Below are 24,292 nucleotides of genomic sequence, written 5' to 3'. Positions count from 1 at the left end.
ATGCGTAAACTGTTGTCAAACCTAGAAAAAGAAATGTATAATGTTTTCTTAAAGTATGGAAATCTGAGCTAAAATTGGTGTTATTAGGTAGATGAGTATGTCACAAATGTGTTGTCAAGTATTTTATAAGATAATCCAAAGGATTTAGCTTCTGTTTGACTTTTTCAATAGTGGTTTACACTAATCTTTGATTTATTAAAAAAATTATATTTTAATTACTTAAATGACATTAGAGTACAGTACATTCTCCTAATCGGTTTCACAGGGTAGAAACTAAAGATTTTAAAAATTAATTAAATACCTTAAAGGTTTTTTACCTGTAACCTGGAAAAGCATAAGAAAACATAAACAAAACAAAACAAAAAAGTACATAATTCTTACAAATCCCTAACATAAACATTGGTGTGGGGAGTGGTAATGTGTATGTTTAGTAAGGAATAATAAGTGCCTTCAAAATATATTTACTTATACCAGCATCACTTTCTCAGTTGTAACGATGTGTTTACTTGCCTATCTGCACCTGCTTCTTTAAGGTAGGCTACAAAGGTTTGGGTAGCATCATAATTTAAGTGCCAAGATGTTCTGTATAGTCACCTGGTGTATGCAGTCGTTTTTATATATTATTTGCAAGGGAGTGGGGCAAATGGCATAATAACTTTATCTTCATCAATAGGGTCAAAATATCACATGACTACTGCCCTATACTTTTGAAAAAAAGATGAGTAAGACATTGAATACATGATGTTTCAACCGCAATTTTCAACTTGCTTCCTCTTAATAGTATTTGAAAGATAACTGCTTCCTAAATGCCTCCAAAGTAATAATTACAAAAATCTTATGAAATAAAATAGTTATTAAAAACCCTATTTAAAATATATGAAAGTGCTCAGACTATCAAAGTATGAATACAGTGTAAATGTACTAAAATAAAAGGCATATTATACATATATAAGCTTATATGTTTAGAATAACAGAAGAGAAATATATCAAAATATTACTGATAGATCTCTAAATAATGATATTGTAGGTAACTGTCTTTCCTGTATTTTCCATATTTTTAAACTAATAAACTATAGTATTTATTTATTTATTTATTATTATTTTTTTTAGATTTTGTTTATTTATTTGACAGGGAGAGAGACAGCTAGCGAGAGAGGGAACACAAGCAGGGGGAGTGGGAGAGGAAGAAGCAGGCCTCCAGCAGTGGAGCCTGATGTGGGGCTCGATCCCAGACGCCGGGATCACGCCCTGAGCCGAAGGCAGACGCTTAACGACTGAGCCACCCAGGCGCCCCAAACTATAGTATTTAAACGGAAAACTAAATGTTATTTTTACCATATTTTAGATTAAACTATTCTTACCATTCATGTTGTTCCATGTACTTCACAATATCAATCTCCATTATTTTCACCACAGAATATGCTAGGATTATTATCCCTTGTTGGTTTAGGATAATCTGTAACAGAGAAATTTAATGATTATTTCATGATTACACTATAAACTTATATCCAATATTACACTATAGATTTACTATATCCACCATAATTATATATATATATATTTAAGATTTTACTTATTTATTTGTCAGAGAGAGAGATTGAGAGCAGGAGCAGGGAGAGCGGCAGGCAGAGCAGGCAGAGGGAGAAGCAGGCTCCCTGCTGAGCAAGGAGCACAATGCGGGGACTCATGACAGGACCCTGGGGTCATGACCTGGCCAAAGGCAGACCCTTAACAGACTGAACCACCCAAATGTCCCCATGGTTACACTTTAGACTTTCTTCCAAAGCAGAACAAATTGGAAAACTTTGATTTCATCATCAAATTTTAAGGGTAATAGGTTCTAAAATGTTACTCATAATATGATTTCAAGGGAAAATTTATGTTCGAAAAGAAGCAAAAGGTATTTTTGTTAAAGTATCTGTACACCCGCATTTTACTTATGAAAATTAAGATATTGAAAATTTTCTATTCTTCACAGTTAATTTATTATGTATAAAATATGGAAAACTAACATAAAGCCCAAATCTAATCCTGCACTCAAAACATAAGTAACAAATAGGCTTCTGGGAAGACTGGAGTAGGAGGACCCAACGCTCACCTCTTCCCATGGATGCAATTAGATAACACTCACATCAGCTTAAATATCCCAGAAAAAGACCCAAAGAGTGGCAGGATGAATCCAACTGAAAGTAGAGAAGAGGCCATATTGAAAAAGTTAGGAAACATGAAGATATGATTTGAGACCTAAAGGGATTGTAGCCATCGCAGGAGGGAGCTAGGAGTGCAGTAAAGGGCAAGAAATAGAAGATCACAGTGGGGGCCCCACACATGGAGGACAAACCCCCATAATAATTGGCTGTGAAAGCAAGAGGGGATGAATTTCATGAGTTCTTACAAACAATGGGACTTAAAGCCTGGAATTCTTAAAACCAGTGTGTTTGGCTCTGGGAGAGCCCTGATGGCACTAGGGCATTAGGAAGCTGAGTCCCTGCTCTGAAAGACGCAGCACTACAGGCAGTCTCAGCAGATCAGCAGGAGACCTCCAGGAAGAAAGCAACTGGCCAGTACCATTTCCCTCCGCCGCCCCTCAGCATAAACACGTGGCCATCTGTGGGAACCAGCACTGCACCCACACCAAACACTGCCCACAACAGGCAAAGAGAGCCTGAACTGAACTGAAGGGAAAAGAGGCAAGAACATAACAAGGCACATACAACGCACACAGGAGATACTCCCTGAAGCACCAGCTCCTTGGGGAATGGAGGACACTGCACTACAGGGCATTTCATGATCTCTTCTTCATAAGGCCATCACCTTTAAGAGCAGGAGTCAGAGCTGACTTCCCTAACACGCAGAAACAGACACAGAGAGTTAGAAAAAATGAGGAGACAGACATATATGTCCTAAAGGAAAGAACAGAACCAAACCACAGCAAGGGCCCTAAACAAAATGGGTAGAAGTAATAGGCCTAATAGGATATTTAAAGTAATGATCATTAAGATACTTACAGGACATGAGAAAAGAGTAAAGGACATCAGCGATATCCTTAACAAAAAGATAAAGAATCAATCAGAGATGAATACAATAAATGAAACTTAAAATACACTTGATGCAATAAATAGTAGGCTAGTTGAAGCTGGAAAATGAATTAATGACGTGGAAGACAGAGTAATAGAAACTAACCAACCTGAGCAAATGAGAAGAAAAAAATTATGCAAATTGAGCATAGTTTTAGGGAACTCAGTCAAGTGTAATAACATTTGCATTATCAGGATCCCAAAGGAAGAAGAGAAAAGGGGACAGAAATTTCACTTGAGGAAATAATAGCTGAAAACGTCCCTAATCCGGGGAAAGAAACAGATATCCACAGCCAGGAGGCACAAGATCCACCTCACCTCAACAAAAATTCAACCTAAGGAGATCCATGCGAAGGCACATAGTATTAAAATGGCAAAAAGCAGTGATAAAGAAAAAAAAAATCTTAAAAGCAACAAGAGAAAAGGATACTCCACGAAAAAGCTACTAGAACTGATCAACGTATTCAGTAAAATGTTAGCATACAAAGTCAATGTGCAGAAATCTATTGCATTTCTATATACTAATAATGAAGAAGTAGAAAAAGAAATTAAGAAAACAATTCTAATTACATTTGCACCAAAAATAATAATGTACTTAGGAATAAACTTAACCAAATAGGCGAGAGACCTGCACTCTGAAAATAATAAAGCAACAGACACATGAAAAGATGGTCAGCGTCACTAATTATCTGGGAAATACAAATCAAAACTAATGAGATATCACCTTACACCTGTCAGAATGGCTAAAATAAAAACAACAAATATTGACAAGGATGTGGAGAAAAAGGAAGTCTTGTGCACTGATGGGAATACAAACTGGTGCAGCCTTTGTGGAAAACAGTATGGGAGGTCCTCAAAAAGTTACAAATAGAACTATCCTATGATCCAGTAATCACATTAGTGGGTATTTATCCAAAAAATACAAAAACATTAATTCAAAGGGATACATGCACCCTTATGTTTATAGAAGCATTATTTACAACAGCCACATATGGAAGCAGCCCAAGTGTCCATCAATAGAGGAATGGATAAAAAAGTGGTCTCTGTGTGTGTGTGTGTGTAATGGAATTTTATTCAGCCATAAAAAAGAATGAAAGCCTGCCATTTGTGACAACATGGATAGAGCTACAGCATAATGCTTAGTGAAGTGAGTTAGGGAAAGACAAATACTATCTGATTTCACTCATATGTGGAATTTAAAAAATAAAACAAAGGAGCAAAGAAAAGAAAAAGAGAGGGAGAGACATATAGAGTATAGAATCTACTCTTAACTATAGAGAATCAACTCATGGTTATAAGACGGAGGGGGGTGGAGGGATGAGGGGAATAGGTGATAGGGATTAAGGAGCTCACTTGTGATGAGCACCTGGTGATGTATGAGAACTGTTGAATCACTGTATTGTACATCTGAAACTAATATAACACTGTGTTAACTACATTTGAATTAAAATAAAAACTCAAGGAAAAAATAAATAAAAGTGTGATACAAAATGGTTAATACAAACACTGTTATTTCTGATACATTATATAATTTTTAAAATATAAGCACTTAGTCTTATCAAGTTAATGCCATAAAAATAGGTATTTTCAGATTTTTGGTGACTGATTCTTTAAAAATCTAAGGTTAGTATTTTTTTATTGTAAATCTTTCTTAGTCATCACTTTAAGAGAAGAAAGAATGTAAACATATGAAACATGAAACATAACATGTAGCTCAGATACTGTAATCCCAAGTGAATCACTAAAAGAAAGATGTGATAGAATTATTTAGAGTTTCAGGAAAGTGAGGCTTAAATATTGTGTAATGTAATCATATTCCCTAATATTTTAAAAAGTTTAGCTTTATATATTCCATAGAGTAATTTTGCCTAGACTAAGAAATAGCTATTTTTGTCAAAATTCTCTTCATTAAAATTAAATTAGACATGTTAGTTGTCTTGGTTCTGAGACTTCATTACAGTTTTATTAAAATTAAAGCCAAAAAAAAAAAAACAACCCTCCTGTTCTCTATTATTGCTCTTACTTGAAATTATCTATACGACTGGATAGAATGTATACAGAAATTTACAATGTATAAAATTTAGCATGAGATACAAAATAGTAATGGCTTAAACAAGCATAAAAGTCCAGGTTGACGAGATATGCTCTGCAGTGTCAGAGACTAAGATTCCTTCTCTCTGCTGCCTGGCCATCCCCAAGGTGGGCTCCTCCTTCTCAGTGGCAAAATGACTCCCCACCATATTCACAGGCTAGCCTTAAAAAAGTGTGGGCGGCAGGCAGTCTGGAGTCCAGTGACTCTGTACATCCTGGAAATTGCTCACATTACCTTTTAATGTATTTCATTGGCCACAATTTAATCTCAGAGCTATAGCTAGCTACCAGGGAGACTGGGAAATGGAGTCTCTGTTCTGGGTGGCTGTGGGACCAATTAAAATAAGGAACTCTGACTCTACCAAAGAAGGGAAGAATATATACCAGAAGAAACCTAGTAGCCTCTGCTGTAGTCATATTTGCATAAATTCTAAAAGTCTAGTCCTTGAAAAATTGTAATGGTTAAAAGAACGCTGAAACATAGAATCTTTTCTTAATTTAGACACTATACTTGTACTAAACTGAACATTGCTATTTTGACTTTTATTCAGTATAGAATCTGCTTGTCATAGCATCCAATTTAGGTGTCCATTTGGAACCTTTTCCAAATTAACGATTTCCAAATTTCCAAATTTTCCAGTGTAAGAGGGAAAACAAATAAAACAAAACAGCTAAATGTTGTTTGTTTGCTACGGCAAAGACTCAACCAAGTACAAAAACCCTGGTGAGTCTTGCTCAGTGGGAAGAGTATATCAGAAGGAATCAGTTGCTAAAAGTATTAGTATTATTATTTTTAAAAGAGTTAATATTTAGGGGCGCCTGGGTGGCTCAGTCGTTAAGCATCTGCCTTCAGCCCAGGATGTGATCCCGGGGTCCTGGGATCGAGCCCGGCATCAGGCTCCCTGCTCTGCTATGAGTCTGCTTCTTCCTCTCCCACTCCCCCTGCTTGTGTTCCCTCTCTCGATGGCTGTCTCTCTGTCAAATAAATAAATAAAATCTTTAAAAAAAATTAAAAAATAAAAGTTAATATTTATATTTAGAATTATTTTTCTTCCACCTAAAATACTTATTTTGGAATTTCCATTCAATTATTTGGGGTAGACCTCTTATGTGTGAAATGTATCTTGCTTTTATTCTTGATAGTTTTGTGGATATGGAGTTCTAGGTTGACAGTTATTTTCTCTCAGCACATTGAAGATATTATCCCTTTAGTTTCTATTGGCTTTCAAAGTTGCTATTACAAACAAAAAGTAGAATCAAACCTATAAATACAGAAAACAAGCTGATAGCTGCCAAAGGGGAGGAGGTCGGAGGGAAGGGAAAAATGGGTGAAGGGGAGTGGGAGATAGAGACTTGCAGTTATGGAATGGATAAGTCATGAGAATAAAAGGTACAGCTACGGAATATGGTCTATGGTATCGTAATCTCCTTGAATGATGACAGATGGTAGCTACACACACTTGTGGTGAGTATAGCATAATGTATAGAAATGTTGAATCACTATCTTGTACACCTAAAACGAATGTAACACTGTGTGTCGACTATACTCAAATAATTTTTTTAAGTTAAAAAAAAAAAAAAAAAAAAGAGCTTGTGTTACAAAATCAACCAGCTAATGATTGTTCCTTTTAGGTAATCTGAATCTTCTTTCTAGGTATTAAATTCTTAAGACCACAAATAAAACGGTTAGTTGATGCAGATTTAGAATAATCTTTATAGTTATATTACACTCATCTGAACTGTGACCTATGGTATAAATAATAATAATTCAGGCATACCTCCAAGATATTGCAAATTGGGCTCGAGACTACCACTTTAAATACACCGCCTCAAATGAATTGTGGTTTCCCAATGCATATAAAAGTTATGTTTACGCTATCCTGTAGTCTATCAAGTGTGCAATAGGATTATGTCTTAAAAAAAAAAAAAAACACTGAAAATGAAAAAAAAAAAGTTTAAAAGATTACGAGAATTACAAATTGCGACAGGGAGACACAAATGAGCAAATGCTGTCGGCAAAATGGCGCGGAGAGAAGCGCTCCAGGCCGGGTTGCCACAACCCTTCAATTTGTAAAACACGCAATACCTGCAAAGTGCAATAAAGCAAAGGGCAATAAACCTAGGTCTGCCTGCAGCAACTAATATTTATTTAGTACTTACCTTGTTCCTGACACTGTGGTAAACACACCCCTCCTTATTTGTCTCATTCTGTTCTCACAGTAATCTTTGGCGATAGGTACTCAATTCTTATTGCCGTTTTACGTGAGGAACGAGACTCAGGAAAGTTGCATAACCTCTGTCAGCTCACAAAGCCAGGAGCGAGAGCGGAGGAGAGAACACACTGAGGTCAGTAGGAGTAACACCACCCCGGCTCAGGTGAAAATTATTTACTCTCTGCGTGTAGAGCGTGCAGCGATTTGCGGCCCGTTGGGCTACGGGGGAACTACATTTCCCAGAATCCCTCTCCCACATGCTTCCCGGAGAGTGTCGGCTGAGGGAAAGATTTGCCCGAGATTTAGAAGGCGGGAGTCAGCAAAGAGCCATTACTCTCTGAAAGTCATAGTTACCTGCGGTGGGAATCCAACGCAGAGGTGCCTGCCAGTGCATTCAGGCTTGCCTGGTCTCTTGCTTGATGTCCCACTCTCCAGCCCTGGTGACAAGCCATGACTCCAGCCCCAGCTCCTCCGAGTGCAGAGGCAACCGCCCTGCTGAGATTTTTTCCTCCTTTCACCATCCTTCTCCTACTCCCTCAGCTGGACAAGCCCACGTTCCCGGCTTCCCTTGCCAGCGTCCACCCTTCCATCTGCGCCCCAACTCAGGGGAGCTGGCCTCCAAATCCTCTTTCCAGAACTTATTTCTCGCACGATTATGTATGGTCTAACCCTTCAACAACTCACTTTTCCATAATAACTGCACTGATTCCATATCTTTAATTGAACCCTGACTGAAACTGGAGGTGATACAGTATTAAAATACTGCCCAAGGGCAGTGTTTCAAAAACTCCCCTTTGTGTGTTCTTAAAATATAGATTTTGGGGTACTTGTCTTTGATTTTCTGAGTATTAGGCCAGGTTAGGTTCTGATTCTTATGGGCCTTATTTTACAAATGTGTTGGTATAAAAACAAATATAATCCAAGCTGAATTGTATCTATTTTTTCTTTTAGTTTTAAAGAAAAGTAAACATTTTCTTGGATTCTAAAAGTATTGTGGACCCTAGGTCCTGTATCTACTGTGGCTAATGTCCAAGCTGACCCTGTTAGTGGGTTTGGAGAGCGGCCAGGAATATGAATTTCAGCAGCCTCTCTTGGTGATTGTACTCATTAGTCAAATTTGAAAAGCACTGCTAGAGGATACGTGTACCTCAGGACCTTGAGGAAGCTCTATAATCACATTGTTCAAGGATAAATAACAAAAAACCACCTTCATATGGAAGGGAACACACATGTGGGGGAAACACTTTTTAAAAGGTATAATAGGGGCGCCTGGGTGGCACAGCGGTTAAGCATCTGCCTTCGGCTCAGGGCGTGATCCTGGCGTTATGGGATCGAGCCCCACATCAGGCTCCTCTGCTATGAGCCTGCTTCTTCCTCTCCCACCCCCCCTGCTTGTGTTCCCTCTCTCGCTGGCTGTCTCTCTCTCTGTCAAACAAATAAATAAATAAATAAAATCTTTGAAAAAAAAAAAAGGTATAATAACAACAAAATCTAGCCCTGCAAAATAGCAACAGATATCCCACCCTATACCCTATGCTTATAACACATCTGATTTTTCAAGTTTTGTCTCACTTCCATGCATTGGTCTTACAGTAGAATCACAACAGCATGGTTTCTGTAGGAAATAGTTCCATACCAATGAATCATTGAATCTGTCTTACAAGCTCTTCTGAGAATTAAGGTCCAAAAGCAAAGGAAAGTTACCATAAACCAGGTCCATTCATAAGACAGAATTTCCCAGGCTGCTGTGCTTATAAAGTTCTAGCATAAAATTGATTTGCCTTTATTTGTTTCCTGTCTTTGAATTAAAGTTTAATCTCCTTCCTGGAGGGAAATAAATTATATAATATAACTCAGGACTTAGAACAGTGCTTTAATCAATGTGGACTCCTTGAGAAACACTAAAGATAAAAGTCAAGAGTATAAGTAAATAGGTTTTTTTCTGATCCTGAAGATAAATACAAAATGCTGAACAAAGGCAAATATTCAGAATTTCATGTTTTGCGGGGGTTTTTTTGTTTGTTTTTGGTGAAACTATATTCTGTTAAGCAACTTCTATGTGTATGTCTTATCTCTATTATTAGATGGTTTCTTGAGTATATTTTCTCTGTTTCTCGGATTCCCAATGGCACCTGTGTATTACAATGAAAGTAGATGTCCCTCAAAAATGACTTTTTGTATTTAATGAAAGAAGAAAAAGTTGAGATATATTTTTAAAATATATTTCTGGTTATTTGTTGTGGGGGCTGGGAAATGGGATTAATCCATTTTTGATGTCAAGTTTGCAGACTTTGGTTGAAATGAACTTCTCAAAGTATCTCAAGGTTGAACTCTGAAAAAAATCTTTAAGGTCTAAATAAGGATTAGGAGACAGTAGAGATTGATTGCTTTGTTTCCAATTCTTCTGCAGACATTCTACTTCTTCTGTTTCTTCTCACTATGTGCTCCCAGGGCACATTTCCAGTATTTGGAAAGAACAGAGGTTCAGTGCATTCTCCCTATGCTCCTTCTCAGCTAAAACACAGGTGAGAAAGAAATCCTACCTTTGCTTTTCCTAGGGAAAACAGGAACCAGACAGGAAGTAAAAGAGCTTAAAAGGAGTAAGCACAGTACATACAATAACTGTTCCCGACACCAATCTGAGAGATGTCACTTTCCATCTGTCCCAATAGGTACAGAATATTGACATGCTACACAATGGGGCAGGGCAATGCTTTCAGGGATTTTTCAGTTACCCCAACTTCAGGTTTTTCATAGTACAATGACATTACTTTGTTAATTTGTGAATTCTCAGAAAAAAATTGCAAAGCACACTATAAATTAGATTTGCAGCACAGTATTTGCAGAATACGTAAAAAGAAAGCAATAGAGGAAAGGAGACCGTGTGCCTAACTATCATTTATTTGGTCATCCTGGTGTGATGATGCCGAGAACTATGGAGCTGTGAGAAGCTGAACTGCTGACGGTTTGCCAGAGCTTGTCCGTTAAAAACAGTCCTGATGCATCAGTTCTCGAGGCCAGCTTTTCTCGTAGAACAATGGTTACCATCTCATAAGGGTGGTAGAAATATTGAAAATATTATTATGTACCTGCAGACACGTTCTTTGATTTTTAAGATTAGTAACTCCTCACTATTTTGAATATCAAGACGTGCTGCCCATTAATCTAGCATATTTAAAGTTAAGAACATTTTTTTGTAGAAACCTGAAATGATACCAGACAGATGACATTTGGGTATTTTCCTGATTCCTGGGGAAATGACAATAAAGCTTTCCTAATACTTGAATTAGACATACTTTGACCCTCTCTTCCTCACCACTACTTCCTAAGATGTTCCTGAATGGAAGATCAGAATATAAACAAAGTCAGTGAAGTAAAGTGAAAAGTGTAGCACAAGTAGACAGTTGTAGGTTAAGTGCAATTTCTATGTTTATTTCATAAGTGTTATGAATTACAAGAGTACATTTACCTTCAAAATTTTTAAAATCCCTGTAATCCTTTAAGATTACCTGTAGAAGACAATATTTGACATAGTTCCCAACTTCACAACGATGCTTTTTCTGAGGTGTACATTCCCCAAAACAAAAATCTCATGAGGTAAGGTCTGTGCAAGCTGCTTATATGTATGACTGCACTGTCTGTGCCCAGTTGCTTATGGTGGACATTTGAGTTTAGTCAAATTCCCTCCAGTAAAATGGAAACTGAGATATTTTGCACCAGATCTCTGTAGGTAGTTGGTACTGAAGTGATGAAAGTTCTGTAGCTGGGGAACTTGTGTATAGAGAAACAAGGAAAGTTGAACTAGAGATATAACAATGGAGGAGATGTAAAAGAACAGCTGTAATAATATATATTGCCCCAAAGGAAAAGAGAGAGAGAAGGAGAGAGAGAGTGAACAAAGAATGACTCCCAGGATTCTCTAGTTTCCTCTCTTTCATTATAAATCCCCAGTGTACTTTTTTTTTTTTTAAGATTTTATTTATTTGGCAGGGGGAGCGATAGAGAGCACAAGCAGGGCAAGGGAAAAAGGAGAAGGAGAAGCAGACTCCCCACTGAGCAGGGATTCCAATATGGGGCTTGATACCAGGACCCTGGAATCATGACCTGAGCTGAAGGCAGATGCTTAACTGACTGAGCCACCCAGGCATCCCACCAGTGTACTTTTTATTCTTAGCTTTCATAACATAGCTTTGTACCCTCAAAATAGATCTCTCCCTTTTTGCATAAGTTTGTTCTAAGCATGTTCTACAAGATAAATCCAAAATATCTCTAAGCCATAATTACCAATTGCAAACATTGGTCCCCCCCAAAAGTTACTTTCATTTCTTTAAACATTTTAATATTCATTGAATAGCAAATGTCCTATTTTTTTCCTATTTAATGTATCCAATATAACAAATTGAGCTGCATTAACAAGTATTAATAACAGACCATATGTTCACAAGTAAAATGATGATTTTCTGATCATGCTGCCTGCTCACATTTCCAAAACAATCAATCCAATAATAAATTAATAATGAAAAGTTAATTGAGTATAAAATGTTTTATTTATTTTTTAATATTGAATTGGTGCTGTGGGGATACAAAAATAAAATAATGCAATTCATGCAAGAGCACATCATTTTCAATAACAGATTATTTTATATGTGTGAAAAGTAGTGATCTATTCAGTAAATTTAAAAAAAAATGTTTGGAGTGGGATAAGTTTAACCACACAAATAGTTCCAACTAATTTTCTGAAGGAATCACATCATAAAATAATTTAATCTGGCTTCTCAGAATTCATTATATAGTATTTTGACTTGGAAGTAATTCCAAATGGTTTGAATGGACTTTCAAAATGATTTCTCCTTATATAAGAAGATAATTGCTTGGTATGTCAGTCAGTATTTTTAGTTATAAGTTACATAAATCAGCTCTGGCTGACTTAAGCAGAAAAGGAATTTATCACAGAATATTGAGTAATACATAGCATCATGAGAAGGGCTGAAGAACTAAGGTCAGAAATACAGCAAAGAATAATGCTCCTAACTGTGCTAGAGAAATGGTCGAATGAGGACATTGTCTGCACCCACTCAGACTACAAGCTTTTCCACAGCAGAAAATGGCTGCCATGGATGTTTTACATGGTTGTCAATACAGTCAGCACTCCATCTCAGGGACTGTTCCCCTGCAGCCACCACTCTTTCAAAGAGAATGCTATAGCTCTTGCTTCTTTGCATCACTAGCCTCCAAATCATAGTCTGGCAGAACATAGGGCATACAGCTGTGCCCTACCCACAAGGCAGGCTGGGAAATAATGAATATGGCATTTCCAGCTTCACAGGAAGAGGTGGGCTCTCACAGGATTTAAGGAATCGGGAATGCCTTAACATGGCAAGGTGGTCTCTATCCTGAGCTACCAAAAAGTGTGAGAACTGTCTAGGACATTAGGTGTGCCAAGGGTTAGTACAATTAATGTCAGTTATTTTCCTCTTTTTTGTATTTGTTTTAGTACTTTTTCTCCTTTCAAGTTGTTTTCTGCAACGGTGATTTAGGGCAAGTGTAGCCAGAAAAGTTCTCTTCCCAATAAAAGCTCATGAATTGAAAATATTTTTATGTTTCTTATGTCTTACTGCTTTTCAGCTGAACAAAAATATGAGTAGATGAAGTAAAATTCATATACAGGAAACACTGAGGCTTTAACTAAAGTTCTTTTCAAAGTGGTCACGCACGCATAGCTCACAGTGATGGCAGGGATTTTCAGCATCTCTTTGACAAGTATTTGAGCTATACGATAGGCTACTCCTCAAAAAAAGAAGATGTATGCCCATGTTTTCTTGATTTCTAGGAAGAAAAAATAAAAAGGGGGGGAAAAACCTTCCCAAAGTCTACAAAGCTGAAGAGTTGTGGGAAATAGCAATTTTGTCTGACCTGTGAATGAACTGGTGACTACAATTTGTGATTAAGAAGAAAAAATTATGCCTAGGAATTTGGGAGCATTGCTAGATGAAGTACAGAGATGGACATATTCATATGAAGGAATGCAATAGTGTGTCCTTTGAGCTCCACATCATACTCCCAAAATGAAGGGAAGAAAAATACAGTGTCATAAGCTGCCCCAGAGAGCTTTAATGCTGTCAGACAAAAGTATTCCCTCATTCCTCACTTATGAGTATGCTGATGTAGGTTGTTTTGGGGGAGGGACTCTTTCTCCTTCTCCCCTTCTAGGTTCTTTAGAACTTAATAATAATTAAATTGACATAAGATGGATTAACAGGAGAAAACCAAATTTAATTGGGTATGGGTGGGAGCTCCACAAAGACGTGAGAGGCTCCCTGAAAGTCAGACAATTGAGGTTTATATGTAATCCTGGGCTAAGGAGAAGGGGGTAAGGGTCTGGGACTTCAAAGGGGAAGAAAACAATACACAGGAAGATAGAAAGAACCAGTTTGCCATGCTCTGCAGATGAGTCTTTCTGACATAGAAAGCTATCTCTGGTGTAGGTCTCTTCCTAAACCAGGCTTTCTATCTAAATTCTTTTAGGCACTTAAAGGGGAGACAAAGAGTTCCTTCTGACTCCTTTGGACCCCAATTGTTTTCAGCTTGAAATAAACCACACGCCAAAATGGCACATTCTGGGGTGAACTGCCCCAAAGCCCATTATTTTTACTTATATTCTCCCTGAATTTTATACTTTGTCATTGTAAACGGGGTTTGCATTTTTTCCAGTGATGGGAAGAGTTTCAAGGCAAGTGAAGTGTGGCCATGAAATCCCCATTTGCTCCTTCTTACTCACCTCTCTCCTTAACCCTCTCCCTGAGACATATACACAAAGTGGCCAGGGCGCTTTAAGCCAACAAAACCTTTATTAGAGGAGTTGCATATCTACAGATGCCACAAGTGTGAATTAATTTTGAGTTGTTTATTCATTTATGTAATGTTTTACTCCTAATTCTTAGTGAAGTAATTTCTTATAGAAAAATACAAATAACCAGAAGTATCAGGAAATGTGTTAGAAGACAATGTGACTTCACAAACCAAGCAACTAAACAATAGGAAAACTAAGGACTTGATCTTGAATCAGTCATGTCCCTACTGTGGCTACTAAGTGAAAAGTCACTGAATTACCTCAGCTTCCATGCCTCATCCTAGAAAAAGAGAGACATTTTCCTGTGAAGGGAAGCAGAATTTGTCATCCCAAAAGATGTGTCTTTGGCACAGGATTATCTTAAACTGGTTATTTTTGAGAAACAGCAGACACAGGAGAAGCTCTGGAAATTACATAGTAGTTCCCCTTTTATAAGAGACACTTACATTTAGAAGGGTGACAGATGGTAACTAGACATATCGTGGGGATCATTTTGCAATGTATAAAAATATTGAATGACTATGATGTACATCTGAAACTAATAGGATATGTCAATTGTATTTTAATTTTAAAAAGTTACTTCACCTTCACTGAAATATATGAAAGAATATTCTGGGGAGAATTTGAAAACCCTATTTAGAAATAATGATTGAGCACTGGGTGTTATACAGAAGTAATGAATCATGGAACTTTACGTCAAAAACTAGGGATGTACTGTATGGTGACTAACATAATATAATAAAAAATATTATTATAAAAAATATTACAAAGAGCCCCTTAAATAAATTCATCAATTGTTAAAAAAAAAAAGAAATAAAGATTGATGAGTTTTGGTTATATTCAGTGTTGAAAGTGAAAAACTTATGTAAAACATTGTCTTAAAATATTGCTTTATTGGGGCACCTCAATGGTGGATCAATCACTTACGCGTCTGCCTTCGGCTCAGGTCATGATCCCAGGGTGCTGGGATCGAGCCCTGTGTCTGGCTCCTTGCTCAGCATGAAGTCTGCTTCTCCCTCCTCCTCTGTCTCTTCCCCTGGCTTGTGCTCTTCCTCTCTCTCTCAAATAAATAAATAAAATCTTAAAAAAAAACCCAAAACATTGTTTTATTAATGAAGCTAGTTATTAAATAGAATATATACTGAAAATTAAGGGATAAAAATTTTCCTTCGGATTTGTTTTATTCAAAAGAATTATCACGGAAGAGCTTTCTATCTGATAATAGTAGGCATATTGCAAGTGGCATTCTGCAGGAAGAGCTAAAAAGAAAATTCTGACAAAAGAAACTGTATAACTACATTACACTTTTTTACACAAGCTGACCATTCTTGAACAGTACAATTCAAAGATGACCACGTGCTTTAAAGTTTGTGTACTCAGAAGGCCATTACAACCTACTAAGAAGGGAAGAAAGAAATCATAGGACTTTTTAAAAGCACTTATAACACATTTCAGCCATTCACTAGGTTCTCAGAACAGACTGAAAACTGAAAGTTCATGTCTATCTAAAGTTGCTTGGCTAAGATCACTTTCTGAGAGCTTTTCAACCACATTAGAAGCTTCTTTAAGGCCAACCCAAGCAAGAAACTTAAATCTACCATCCAGTATCAATACTTTGGCATCATAAACCTATATATGTTTTTAACTGTATATAATAGACATTTAAAATTCCAAATCCTATGGTTTTGCAAGATGTTCCAGACATGTAAGTGTAACGGACTTTAAATGCTGTGTCCTGGGGGAATAGTTCTAAATCTTAATAAATATAAGATGTAGACATCATCATTCATTGTAGCATACGGCAATCTTGTCCACAGGCAACCGGCTGTCTCTAAAGAAATATGGTGAGTATACTGAGTCAAAGCAGGTCCCAGCAATGGTGCAGGGCCCAAACTTATCTCAGCAAACATATACCTGTGAGATATAGACATACTCTGTAGACTCTGGTTGCATGGGGATTAGCAAGTAATGCCGGCTGCACTGGCCTTAGTAAAGGTACAGGCCGTTAGCTAGCTTTGGCAACCTCAGAGTACATATACTCTTTGGCTTTAAACTCAGCCTAGCATATCCACTGCAGGGGGAGGAGATGGTCAGCAAGTGCTAGCAGGTCTCAAGGGCCTTAATAAGCAGTGCAACCAAAGTAACGATTTAAGAAAAGCAAAGGAAAAAAAAGAAAGAAAACAGAGGGGGCCTCCATTGGCCTTTTATATATGGATGGTTACATCAAATTTTCCTGTTTTTAAACTGCAAAGCATTATTGAGATCTTAAGCTTAAAATTGTTTGGACCTGGATAGCCTGTGTGCTGCCCAAATGTTAATATACATACAGAGCCAAGGAGGGAGTTGTGGAGGGTTATCTGTGGATTCCAGGGCTTGTCCTCAGGCTTTAGTATCCCCGCCACCAGTTAGTCTTCATTTGGCTCTGCACTGGTTAATTACATAAGAGGAAGTATCTTTCTCTAGGAGGCAGGCTATTTTTAGGCCTAAGTGTTTTCATAGCAACAGACAGTGGAAAGAGTTCCTAAGACAACAGGGCTGAAAATACTCACAAGAGTATGACTGCTCTGTCACTAGATGGAGCTCACACTCAATTCACTTTGGGGGTGTTAGAAACCTGTGGCTCGGGGCGCCTGGGTGGCACAGCGGTTAAGCGTCTGCCTTCGGCTCAGGGCGTGATCCCGGCGATCTGGGATCGAGCCCCACATCAGGCTCTTCTGCTATGAGCCTGCTTCTTCCTCTCCCACTCCCCCTGCTTGTGTTCCCTCTCTCGCTGGCTGTCTCTATCTCTGTCGGATAAATAAATAAAATCTTTAAAAAAAAAAAAAAAAAAAGAAACCTGTGGCTCAAAAACAACAGGAGAATTAAAATGGTTTAAGTATGTTGGATGTGAAAGAAAGACACCTAAAATAAACCCCATGCCTTCATGCCAATGTCCAGTCTTTGCAAGAGGGTGCCTATGTCTTTAATGCCACTCCCACTGCAGAAATTCTAAGAGGCTGCATGCAACGACATAGTTGGAAATTATTTGGACTAGGCAATGGGAAAAAAGATCATTTCCAGCCTTGGGGTTGGATTAATGCATGTACTGTTCTGACCTAATTCAGAGCCCCCTGGGAGAGTTGTTCCAGGGGCAAAATCCTTCTGTTAGTGATTTCAGGATAACCAGAAGAGCAGTGGTTGGTATTGGGAAAGAAGCCTCACGGAGGTGGGCACACACCTGGCTGGAGAGACTGGGACTCACCTCCACTAAGGTAGGTAGCAACGTCCCTGATTGACTGCAGGTCAGAGGCTGGCTCTTCTCCTATAAAGGGCCATACAGTAAATATCTTCTGCTCTGTAGGCCAGATGGTCTTTGTCACAACTACCCAACTCTTCCAACATGTAGTGTAAAAGTAGCCACAGACAAGATGTAAATAAGTGAGTGTGGCTGTGGCCAGTGAAACTTTATGGACACTGAAATTTCAATTCCATTTAATTTTCATGTGTACAAAATACTACTCTTAATTTTTTTTTTTCTACCGTTTAAAACACTGAAGCCCATCCTTACTTCCCAGGCTGTACAAAAACATGGCAGGAAGCTGAAATGGCCTGTAGCTACCATCTCGGCTGACCGCTGTTGTAGGTTAAAATGTAAGCCCCGTGTGTTACGGTGGGAGCTCCTTTTGCCCACTTGTGATGTTTTCTTCTTTGACAAATGGCATCTGTCAGAATGACACTTCTGGCTTCTTGTTCCATCCCCCCCCCCACTTTTTTTTTCATGGACATAGATTTCCAGATTGGTAGATCATACCATTAGTTTATTTCTCTTAAGTGGAGCTATTGAAGGTCCCAAATGCAGGTAGATTGTGAATAGTTGGTGTCCATTCCTACTACTTTATTTAGCCAGTAGGAATCAATCGCCAGGGCAGATGTGGCTCATTTGCATACTGAAACTTTCCTTCAGGAGGTCTATTGCAGACTTCATTTTGTCCTCTCCAGGCAACCCATGTTTCAGGAGACATTAACTCCATTTCCAGCTCCAAGGGGATCCTGACTTGACCTAAGCCATGATTCCCTACTCCCTTGACATTGACTGGTTCAGGAAACATGGCTTAAAACAGTGAGCATTTGTATTAGGAGGTGGCGAATGTTACCAGTTAGGGGTGGGCACAGTGATCCGAGTTGGTTCAAATCTTTTCTCCAAGGTTGTAGGAGATGGCTTGCCTCTCTTCTCCAAGGTTGTAGGAGATGAGCAAGAAAGCATGTTGTCAGGAAATTAATGCTGTCATTTATCTTGTCACCACGAGGGAAGCAAGCCTGACGACAAAGCTGGCATGCTGAGGACACAGAGCCAAAAGAGTGCAGTGCTTCCAGAGCTCTGTTGTGTATATGAGGAGAACTCACCTTTCCTCTGGATCTCTTGTTTTGTGAGAAAACAAACATATTGTGTAAGATTTTTATAGCTTACAGATAAAATGTGCTACTTAAAAGGGGACAGAAGATTGATTTTACATTTGTTTATTTTTAGTATACAATAATAAATAACTAATACAGAAAAAATACAGATAAACAAAAGGAAAGCTCACCATCAAAGGACAACCAAGGTTAGCATATTATAACGTCATGCCACATGTCTTGCTAGGGATGTGCACACATATGTGTACACATATTTAACATTAACAGAAATATACCATGCACAATGTTTATGTTTGTTTTTATTTTTTAACATTCAAAATATTTTAAATTGTTTTAGATTTACAAAAAAATTGTACATAAAAGTGTAGTCTTTCCATATGCCCCATATCCAGTTTGTTACATTAGTATGGTATATTTATCACAATTAAGAAAAAAGTATGATGTATAGATCAATGGAACAGAGTAGAAAGCCCAGAAATAACCCCCAACATACACGGCTAATTAATTTATGACAAAGGAGCCAAGAATATACAACAGAGAAAGGACAGTATCTTCAATAAATGGTGTTCAAAACACCGGACAGCCACATGCAAAAGAGTGATATTGGACCACTATCTTATACCACACACAAAAATTAACTCAACATGGTTGAAAGACCTGATACACCATTATTAACTAGCGTCCATACTGCATGCTGTTTTTCAAGTTTTTACCTAATGTCCCTTTTCTGTTTCAGGATCCCAACGAGGATATCACATTTTTTGTGCAGCTTTCATGTCCTCTTGCCTATGGTAATTTCTGAGACTTTCTTGGTAATTTCTGAGACTTTCCTTGTTTTTGAAGATCTTGATGGTCTTGAAAAGTACTGGTCAGGTACTTTGCAGAATGTCACTGCATTCAGCTTGACCTTTTTTTCCCTCATGGTTAGACAGGGGATTTTGGAAGGAAGATCACATAGGCAAAATGCCATCATCACATCATATCAAGGGTATAGACTATCAGTATGAATTATCATTATTGATGTTGACCTTGTTTACCTGATGAAGTAGTGTTTGCCAATGTGAAGTGTGTACTTTTTTTTAAGATTTTTATTTATTTATTTGTTTGTTTATTTATTTATTTATAGCACAGAGGGGGACTGAGAAGGAGAAGCAGACTGCCCACTTAACGGAGAGCCCTATGTGGTGCTTGATCCCAAGACCCTGAGATCATGACCTGAGCCAAAGGCAGACACTTAATCGACTGAGTGATCCAGGTGCCCCTGAAGTATATACTTTTTCCCCCTTCCCATACTGTACTCTTTGGAAGGAAGTCACTATGCACAGACTACACTTATGTTGTGGGGATATAAGTTCCAGTTCCTTGAGGGCAGAGTATCTATATAAATTAGTTGGAATTATTCTGCATGGGAGATTTGTCTATTTTAATGTATTTAACTATGACTTTCTTCCACTAAGCAACTTACTATGTCTTTTCATGTTAATAACAAAAAGATTTGCATGATTATTTAATTAGTTGCCTAGCATTCCACTACATGTGTGTATCATAAATTATTTTTAACGAATTTCTTATTAATTAACATTTAAATTGTCTTTCTTTTGACTATTATAAACCTTGAAATAATTTTTAAGAAACTTGAGAAATTCGTGGAAAGTGTCATGCCACAGTTGTGAGTTGAGTTTAAAGAATATCAGAAATAGTCAAGAGATGCACTATCTCAGAGATGGTGATAAAGCCCCATATCTAAGTAACCATCTCTGTGGCCCAGCACTAGAGGCCACATATGGAACAAGTACTGAAGGCCTGGTATAATCTCAAATTTATAACTACATCTCATAAGGCAGTGAAGAATGCTCTTCTTTTGGGTTGCAACACAAAGACATACCAGAGAGTTCTATTCACCACAATAAGACTTGGAGGCACAGATGTTGCAGATTAAATTTGTTAATTGTTTGTAGCCAAGAAATCCTAAATTAAACTATAGTCTTCATTGTAACCCTGAGGATAGCTCAGTCAGGAATGAGGAGGTAGGAAGTGTGTATGGCTACCCTTTGAGCACAGGGTTGCTAACATCTGACAGAGGTAGGGAGCTGTCCACAGTGGATATATGCCAGACATCAAGTAAATCTCAGTAAGTGAGTATCACTAGGTAAGGATGTGTTGCTTAAACAATTCCAATTCAAGTTTCTTCCACAAGTGTCTTAGGGTCAGGTTGAAGTACATACTTAGTTACTTTTAGTCTCACAGACAGTATCAGAAGTGAGACTGCAATAGTCATTTTTAGGCCTTGGAAAACATGAGGTAGATCCACCGATTGCGCTTTGATTGACTAAAACATCAAGACCTAAAGAAAACCATACGTTTGACTTAGTTGGAGTGAAGAGCAACATTTGTCGACAGGATGCAACCCTAAGACTTCCACTGGTGTTTGGAAACATTCTTTTTTGAAAGTTAAGTGTGAGAGATCCAGTAGAGTTCCACAATTCCCAGTCCCATTATGGTAGGAACGGACTTTGAGGACTCAGTTGAGCATCTCACTGCCTCCACATGCTGGAGAGAAGAATGATGCTTTTTCAGAGTCCATAATGCATGGAGGAACAGATAGGTGACATACTGAGGAAGAAGTTGGTATTCTGCTGTGTTCCTCTCCTTTGCATCCAGATACAAACACTATCTGGTAAAGCTGTTAGATCTGAAACATCTTACCATCCTAATTGATAGACATAAATAATTTAGATGAGAGGCAAATCTCAAAGAGAAGGGCTTCTGAAATAATTATATCCCGTTGCATCTGCTTTAAAAGGTAAAATATTTCTTCATAGCTTCTCTTTGGCTATTATCTATCTATCTATCTATCTATCTATCTATCTATCTATCTATCATCTATCTTTCATCTATGTATCTTTTTTTTTTTTTTTTTTACTGAATTTGATATTTTTTTCACCTTTGTTCTATTGAATAAAGTTCTCTGTACACTCTGGAGAGGCCAAGTACATGGAAAGGAGCTTGTTGAAAGGATTCCACCCCTGTATAGATTAAACAAACAAACAAACAAACAAGCAAAAACAAAGAAAAAGCATGGTATATGTCATTTTATAGGAAGAGCAAAAATGTCATCTGTTTTTATGGAATAAATGCTCCATCTTTTGGTCTTTTATATAGTATCAACTCTAAAAAATTTTGAAGTCACATTGATTTCTTATATCACTATGAGTAAGATTTATTCCCTGGAACACAAATTGAAATTAAGCTATATTATCTGGCCCACAGATCGTCACCTTGAGATCCAAAAGAAAACTATGAATGCAGTGGTAAAAGAAATGTGAATATAACATAATAAAAATATATAAATGAAATAAAAAATAGGTAAAACTGCTAAATAGTAGTACTTGTAATTATAGAAACATGACTATGTACAACTAACAAGGCTAAAAAAATGGGGTAAGGATTGAAAAGGAAGTTGGGAGTTTAAGTTTACAAATGATAAAGATCTTGCACACCAAAGAGCCAACGGACACTGCATACATTTGAAAATGTAGTTTAAGGAAAATTGTATTTTTATTTATATTTCTTTTATTTTATCTTCATGATTTTCCTGTCATGTTTAGTGGGGCCTATCTTTAGGAATTAATATTTTTTTAGTGTAAAGAAACATTTATCCAAAGCTCAATGACTCCTTTGGCTTTATTTCAATTTATTTTAATTCTGTAAATGTCATGTTAACTTTAATACATTTCAAATTTTAAAATAATGTGAAGAGTATGATCACATTTTATCTTTCTTATTTATATCTTAGTTTACAGATGTGAGAAGTCCGAAATTATGTTCATAAAATATTGAGGACAAGTGTTCCCTGATAGCAGTGAAGGGATTGTTACTTCTTTAAAATTTTTACATTTTTTAAAGTTAACTGTTGTTATCTGGGAGGAGGAAAGTAGCAAGTGAGGCAAAGAGGAATTATCACTTCTTACTCTATACACTATTTGCATTTGTATAACAATCATGTAGTTTGTAATTTTTGTAAAACAAACATTTACATTTTGGAAGTTAAATTTTAAGAAAAATACTTTTCTCCCTCACATTCTTGATGTTCTTATATTGGTAAAAGCTCAAAGGAAAATAATGGGATATTTGGTAAAACCTGCACCCAAGCTCAACGTATACTTCACAGGCTGTTTTATCGAACAGGCTGTGTGTTCTATACTTCCCTGGTGCTGTCTGAGAGTTCCTTTAGACATGAAACACTCCATGTAGGTTTAGTAAGTAGATTTACTTAATTTGAAGAGAGATTTAGGTACTAGTTACACAGTGAACATACATGCTTTACTGGCACACATAATTTAGCCCAAGTGCCAAACAGATTTGGAAAAACTCAATTAAAATATTCCCTAAATATTTTTAAGAGGATAGAATTGAATCAATTAAAGTATTTCAAATAACTGTCCTTTCTTTATGCTATCAATCCATAATGGTAGAAAGAAAAATCTTCAGAGAGCCTGACAGAGAACACTTGAACTTAAATCAAACTTGACCCTTTTCTTTCACTAGCTAATGTTCAATTGTTACTTTGAATCATGAACACGCTACCTAGAGCACATGAGTTTTAAAGTATATATAATTATATTTGCAATAACTACTGGCTTTAAAAGAGGTCTGATTGAAAGCTCATATAATTGTGTTTTGGGACAGTTAGAGAATGGTATCATTAAAATGATTAATCTATTATACACTCTTAATTTTTAATTTAAATTGAGGCCTTAAGTTTAATTGGTTTTTATTTGATTTCAAAAAACAACATGCACGTATTCTCCTGTTTTCCAATAGATGTCAGTATCAAAAAAGAAAAGAGATGTTTAATATGACTGTCTTGCAGTGGAAAGGAGAATATTTTTTTCCCTTCTTTTAGACTTCATGTACTTAGCATTGCTATAGCCAGTCTAAGCAGTCCCACAAGGGACAGTAGTTTTTAAACAGAGAACGATTATTATTTGGTGGGGGGGATTCATGGATTAGTATATGTAGGGATTATGGTGCTTGAAGTGGAATGAAGTAATAAGGAAACATCCGACTGTTTTCAAAATAGTCCCTAATTCCTTTATTTCTTTATGGTTCTATTATTCTGTCTCTTCTCTATATAGGATCTAACCTCCATCTTAAGTTTCCATTTCCTACTGTTAATTCGCAAATGACATTATGTTGAAAAAAGGAGTTTACCTATGTTCACATGGCATTTTGATCTTTGAAATCTAAGATATATATATCAATGTATTTCTTTAAAGATTTTACTTACTTATTTGAGAGACAGAGAGATAGTGAGAGAGACAGCATGAACAGCAGTGAGAGGGAGAAGCAGGCTCCCCAGGAGCAGGAAGCCCAACACAGGGCTTGATCCCAGCACCCTGAGATCATGACCTGAGCCGAAGGTGAACGCTTAACGGACTGACCCACCCAGGCATCCCTACAATATATTTTTAAAAGTAATAATAACATGAGTAGTCCTTATCAACCATTCCATTTTCACTACTGTATAACTTTAAATATATATATATATATATCAATATATATATATATCATATATAGAAGAAATATTAATTAACAGGGGTTTCAAATTAATTCATCAACAACATATAGAATTCATGGCTGGAGAGAATTGGGAATTGGGAATT

General features: G+C 37.1%; 1 long non-coding RNA gene across 1 annotated transcript in view; it reads right to left on the bottom strand.

The window, feature by feature from the left end:
* LOC123789595 (uncharacterized) overlaps positions 1–7,513 on the bottom strand; it is a 34,864-nt gene extending 27,351 nt beyond the window's left edge. Inside the window, exons 1-2 of the long non-coding RNA XR_006778845.2 lie at positions 7,329–7,513; positions 1,362–1,456 (exon numbers count right to left, since the gene is read on the bottom strand). This is a non-coding gene — a long non-coding RNA (uncharacterized LOC123789595). The remainder of the gene's footprint in view (positions 1–1,361; positions 1,457–7,328) is intronic.
* Between the last annotated feature and the right edge of the window lie 16,779 nt (positions 7,514–24,292).

The sequence above is a fragment of the Ursus americanus genome, chromosome 3 (assembly GCF_024610735.1).
Source record: "Ursus americanus isolate L20-20 chromosome 3, mUrsAme1.1.p, whole genome shotgun sequence".
Taxonomy (NCBI): domain Eukaryota; kingdom Metazoa; phylum Chordata; class Mammalia; order Carnivora; family Ursidae; genus Ursus; species Ursus americanus.
The sequence above is the reverse complement of the archived record's forward strand: the minus strand, read 5'-3'. Positions and strand labels throughout refer to the sequence as shown.